At 48.0% G+C, this 6,316-nt stretch overlaps 1 pseudogene; it reads left to right on the forward strand.

Moving 5' to 3' along the window:
• The first annotated feature begins 239 nt into the window (after positions 1-239).
• LOC123258291 lies at positions 240-4,885 on the forward strand (annotated as a pseudogene).
• The last annotated feature ends 1,431 nt before the right edge of the window (positions 4,886-6,316 follow it).

Below are 6,316 nucleotides of genomic sequence, written 5' to 3' on the forward strand. Positions count from 1 at the left end.
AAGGCTCCCATATTATGTCCTCTGGACGAGAGACAAAACCAAAAGGTTTTGCACCCGTCAAAATTATAAGAAGGAGTACATCCTCATCTCCAGTTCCTCCTTCGCATCCGTTAGCAAGATCTGCGAATACCAGATCCAAGAGCGAGTCCCTGACGCCCACGCTACCAAAACCGCAGAGCATCTCACGAACCCCAATAGGAACCCGATCCGTCACTCGGAAGACAGTTTCTGCAACCACGATGGCTCTTGCGACGTTCATTTCCGTGTGCGATAATCTAAGCCATTTCGAGGCCAAGATCAATGAACCATCGACTTCTGAGTACACTCAATACGCCCTTGAGGTCCGCCGTGACCACGTAAAGAAACTTTGGGAGACGATTGAGAGCGAGTCCGACAAATGTTCCCAAGTTCTCCAGCAGGAAGCCTCCAGCAGTGGTGAGTGGCAGGCAATAGAAGCCAAGTATGACTACTGCTATTCCGTTTATGAACGCTGTGTAGCCCAGCTAACAGAGGTTATCGAAAGAATGTCCGTTCCAACTCTTACAAGGGCATCAAGTACTGTGACACTGAAGTTTTCAGGGGGGATTACTTACGGTGGCCAACGTTTCGCGACCTTTTCACTGCTATCTATGTCAACAATCCGAGGTTGACGCCGGTGGAAAAGTTATTCCATTTAAATGCCAAAACAGAGGGAGAAGCGAAGGCTATAGTAGCAAAATCTCCACTCACGCATGACAGTTTTGAATCGGCTTGGACCGCGCTTTGTGACCGTTTTGAAAACAAGCGTCTTCTTGTCAACAGCCAATTAAAAATCCTGTTCAATCTTCCCGCAGTGGTTGTTGAGTCCGGTGCAGCTTTAAAGGAGCTGCAAAGTACCATCCAAGGCTGTCTCACGGCGTTAGAACACTCCAAAATTTCAATCGATAATTGGGATTGTCTTCTCGTATTTCTCTGCTCCTCCAAGCTTCCGAAATTGACCCTTTCTTTGTGGGAACAATCCTTGTCCAATAAGTGCGAGATACCCTCATGGCATGAAATGAACTCGTTTCTCAGCGAACGATATCGCACCCTGGAAGCCATAGAGGATGTTAAACCCAGCTCCAGCATTAAGATGGTTAACTCCCAACCGCCTTCAAAAAACACAGGCTCAAAAAGGATCAACTCCTTTGAGACCAACGTGACGCAAGGACCCAAAAACTGTGACCTTTGCGCAAAAGAGAATCACCCAGTGCGGGTATGTACTCGGTTTCTCCAAATGCCCATCAGTGAACGATCCGCATATATAAGGAGAAAGAAATTGTGCTTAAACTGTTTCGCTGGGGGACACCAACTTAAAGAGTGTACCAGTAAGCACAATTGTTTCACGTGTAAAGGGCGCCACAATACGCTCCTGCACAGAGCTGACCTTCCTCAGTTGACTACAATTCAATCCAATAATAATCCTACTACTTCAACTATACAGTCCACTACGCCTACCAATGTGCAAAGTTATCTAGCGGCACCCACACAAGGTGTGCTGTTAGGTACGGCAATGATAAATGTCTGTCACTTAGAAGTGACATATACTGCAAGGGCCTTACTTGACTCCGGGTCTGAGGCTACTTTTATCTCGGAGCGTCTCTTTAGGATTTTGAAGCTTCCGTACCAATCCGTACAAGCTAGAGTTTCCGGCTTAAATCAAGCAGTAGCTGCCCAATCAACTAAGATGTGACATTTTCAAATTGGGTCGCCAATAAAACCTAGACTACACATCGAGGCAGAAGCATTTGTCGTGCCACTTCTATCCGGAAAGTTGCCTTCAAACTCCATACCAAAGGAGCAGTTAAAGGACCTTCCCAGTTTTACATGGGCTGATCCTTCGTTTTTCGAGAGCTCACAAATTGATTTGCTGATTGGGGCGGATATTCTTCCGTCTATTCTACTGAGTGGCTCGAGGACAAAGATTTGTGGCACTCTGTTAGGTCAGGAAACAGTATTTGGCTGGATCCTGAGTGGGCCAGTCTCCAAGGCCGTGCCAAAATCTATTTCGAACTTTTCCACAAAGGTCTCGATAAGCTCTGAAGCTAAACTCGAGAAACTTCTCACAAAGTTTTGGGAGGTGGAGGATCTTCCAGGGAAGCCGGTAAAAGAGTCCGATTCTTTCTGTGAGAAGAACTTTGTGCAAACAACAAGGAGAGATGACACTGGGAGATATGTCGTCACCCTACCATTCCGAAGTTGTGATCGGATTGATCTAGGGCATTCAAGATCCATAGCACTGGCTCAATTCCTAAAGAACGAAAGCCGTTTGAGAAAAAATCCAACTCTTAAAGAAGAATATGAAGCAGTAATCAGGGATTACTTAGACCAGCGGCATATGTCTCCAATCGTTCCAGACTCCAATTTCTACTTGCCTCATCACGCCGTTTTTAAGCCAGATAGCACTACTACCAAGGTTCGTGTAGTATTCAATGCTTCCTGCCCTACTTCCAATGGAAAGAGCCTGAATGATATCCTTCATCCAGGGCCTGTGTTACAGTCCGATTTGACTTTGCAGGTCTTACGCTGGCGGTTCTTTCGCTTCGTTTTCAATGCCGACATTACGAAAATGCACCGGCAAATTCTCGTTGCTCCAGAGCACACTCCATTCCAAAGAATCCTGTTTCGTGATGCAAATGACCAAATCTATGACTATGAACTCAAAACAGTCACATTTGGAGTAAATTGTGCTCCGTTCCTTGCAATAAGAGTATTGCAGCAGTTGGCGAAAGATGTGAGAACGACTTTTCCATTTGCAAGTGAAATTATTTCTACTTCTATGTACGTAGATGACGTACTGGCTGGGGCGCACACAAAGCAATCTGCTGGTGTAGCTATTGAACAGCTACGTGCGGCGCTCAGGAGCGCAGGATTTCCGTTGCGCAAGTGGACGTCCAACTCCAAGTGCATTCTCAAGGACATTCCTAAAGATCACTTGCTAAGAGAGGGTTTCTTAGAGCTAGATGATCAGAGCACTGCCAAAACTCTCGGGATTCGTTGGCAGGCAAATAAAGATGAATTTTTCTTCGTCCCATCCGATATTACTCCAAAGGCAGTCCTCAGTAAACGGGAGGTACTGTCACAAATTGCAAGACTTTTTGACCCGGCAGGATGGCTGGCACCTTTCGTGATCCGAGCAAAAATCTTTATGCAGGAGATTTGGCTCCAGCAGCTGGGTTGGGACGATCCACTCCCTGCTGAGCTCATGGGAAAATGGAACGAATTTCTTATGAGCTATCCTACTATAAACCAAATCCGAATTCCAAGATGGGTGAAATTTGGTCCACAATCCAAAGTTCAATATCACGGCTTCTGCGATGCATCGCAGCAAGCATATGGAGCCGCGATCTATGTCCGAATTGAACACGCTCAGGAGGTTTCTATTTCTCTTTTGACCGCTAAAACTCGCGTGGCTCCAGTAAAGACCATGTCCATACCACGCCTTGAATTATGCGGTGCAGTTCTTCTGGCTGAGTTATTCCAATCGGTTGTTCCACAACTCCCTCCTGATGACTTCGACACATTCTACTGGACGGACTCCACGATAGTGCTAGCATGGTTAAGCAAACCGCCATGTACCTGGACATGTTTTGTGGCAAACAGAATTGCCAAGATTACACAGTCCGTAGATGCTGGGAAGTGGTCTCACGTGCGTTCTGAATTCAATCCAGCTGACTTGGCTAGTAGAGGCGTGGCTCCACAGGATCTCGTCTCAAGTAACTTGTGGTGGAATGGCCCACAATGGCTACAGCTTCCTAAGGAGCAATGGCCTACTCCAATAGAATCCGTACCTGAGACAGAACTTGAGCAACGTCCTATCAAATGCAACTTGGCTAAGTTGCCACCATCGGAGGATTACATAGATCGTTTTTCAGACCTAAGTCGTGCCCTCCGGGTGACCGTTTATGTCCTGCGGTTCCTAAGGCGTTGCAAGGTACCATCTACGGTCTTGCCAACTGAAATCAGTACCGCCGAAATCCGAGAGGCACAGGAGTGTCTTCATGTTCTGACCCAACGGCAAGGGTATCCAAAAGAATACAGTTGCTTGTTAAAAAAGCAACAGATCCCATCATCCAGCCCTCTCAAGAACCAGAATCCCTTCTTAGACCACAGAGGGGTACTGCGAGCATCGGGCAGGCTTGTTGCGTCTGACATGCTTTCCTACGATGAGAGACATCCGATTATAATACCATATTCCAGTCCATGGGCCCGTCTACTGGTTCGATTTACTCACCGCATATCCTTGCATGGTGAGAGTCGGCTCCTAATGCGACTCATTCGATCCAAGTATTGGATTCCAAAGCTTAAAACTTTGCTAAAAGCTACTATTAGTGCATGCAAGGTGTGCTTGATCTACCGAAAGCGGTTGCAGACCCAACTCATGGGGGAGCTGCCCGCGGAACGGGCCACTTTCTCACGTCCGTTTACACACACTGGCGTAGATTTTCCCGGTCCCTTTGAAATTAAAAATTATACGGGCCGTGCGTGCCTTATCACAAAGGGCTACGTGTGTGTATTTGTCTGCTTCAGCACAAAGGCAATCCACCTTGAAGCTACGTCAGACTTGACGAGTGAGAAATTCCTGGCGGCTTTTGCCCGCTTGGCTGGTAGAAGAGGCTGCCCACAGAAATTATATTCAGACAACGGTAAGACATTTGTGGGTGCCTCAGCCATTATCACGCGGGATTTCCTACAAGCAACGAGAGAGATGGTCACTGCACACTACAGCCACCAAAACCTATCCTGGTACTTCAATCCGCCAAGTGCGCCACATATGGGAGGACTGTGGGAAGCAGGAGTGAAGAGCTTTAAGGCGCATTTCTACAAGTCTGCTTCCTCAGTCAAATATAGAACTTTGAACGTTTGAGAACGTTTGAAGAACTTTCGACAATTTTGTGTCCGATGGAAGGAAGAATACCTAAAGGAGCTCCACAAACGGAATAAGTGGCAGTCACCAACTACGAATCTCCAGGTCGATGACATGGTTGTCATAAAAGAAGACAACCTGCCCACGAACGAATGGCGCCTCGGCCGAATTCAGAAGGTTTGCCCAGGTGCAGACGACAAGGTCCGAGTGGTGGATGTTCTTACGTCAAGAGGCGTAATACGTCGGCCGATCGCGAAATTAATACTTCTTCCACTCCTAAAGTAACTCCTACGCTATGCTTCTTCAATGTTCGTTTGTCCATGTTCACGTCTAGTCATATGTTTTTGGATACCACTAATTCTACTTCTCTTTCCTTATCATACAGAGAAAATGGCACCGCGTCCGAAGGCCCAGAAGCCAAACTATCCGCCGCAAGGAACCGCTTCCTATCGGTGCCGAGTGTGCAGAGGAGTTCATGCACTGCGGAAGGGCCAGCAATTCCTCAAGCTGGCCGAGAAACGCCTGCGAGCAGTACTTATCAATAAGTACTGCAGCAATTGCTTAGCCCATGAGCATTCCGGGCGCTCTTGCCGCAGTGCGGGAAAGTGTCGACTTTGCCAAAGGGACCACCACACGCTTCTGCATCTGCACAATGAAGGGGGCCGTCGAAGACGCTCACTTCAACGTTCCCGCTCCTCCCGTAGGCGGTCACCATCCAGATCCCCTCACCGCCGTCCTGCTAGTTCTCCTGCTGCGCTTCAGGAGGATCAGCGTGGCGCCTATACCACCACGCTGTCTACCCTCCTGCAACATAAGGCCACGAGTGTCTTGCCTACGGCTGAGGTGGTTATCAACACCATAGTCAAGAAGTTCGAATTGAAGGCCTTGATCGACCCTTGCTGTCCTACCAGTCGGATCAGTGCATCCTTGGCAAGGTCCTTGGGCCTCTCCGTCACAAGCGTCGGGACCGATGGTGTGTGCACAGCGAGGCTCCAGTCGATCAGGGGGCCGTTGGACGAGGAAGTCATCTTCCACGTTGATTCCCAGCTACAGCAGAGATCGCCTGCACGGGAAATCGATCCGACGGCATACGAAGCCTTCGCAAACCTCGCCCTGGCGGATGAACGCTGGTTTAGGCCGAGTACCATATTCTTGGTATTAGGGCCCGAAGTGTATCCTGACATCATCCGTTCGGGATTCATTGCTGGTCAACGAGGATCCCCTGTCGCCCAAAATTCCGCCTTTGGATGGATTTTGTCGGGCCCGTGCGGCCATTGACAAAAGGCCCAAATTTGCAACTGCGTTGCAAGGGGGCCGGGATGTTCATGCTGAATTCATAATTTACAATATATAATCACATATGTACATATTCATAGTATATACTAACATATCATACATATGTATATCGATAACCACCGACTGTGCCATCAC

The sequence above is a fragment of the Drosophila ananassae genome, unplaced genomic scaffold (assembly GCF_017639315.1).
Source record: "Drosophila ananassae strain 14024-0371.13 unplaced genomic scaffold, ASM1763931v2 tig00000107, whole genome shotgun sequence".
Lineage (NCBI taxonomy): Eukaryota > Metazoa > Arthropoda > Insecta > Diptera > Drosophilidae > Drosophila > Drosophila ananassae.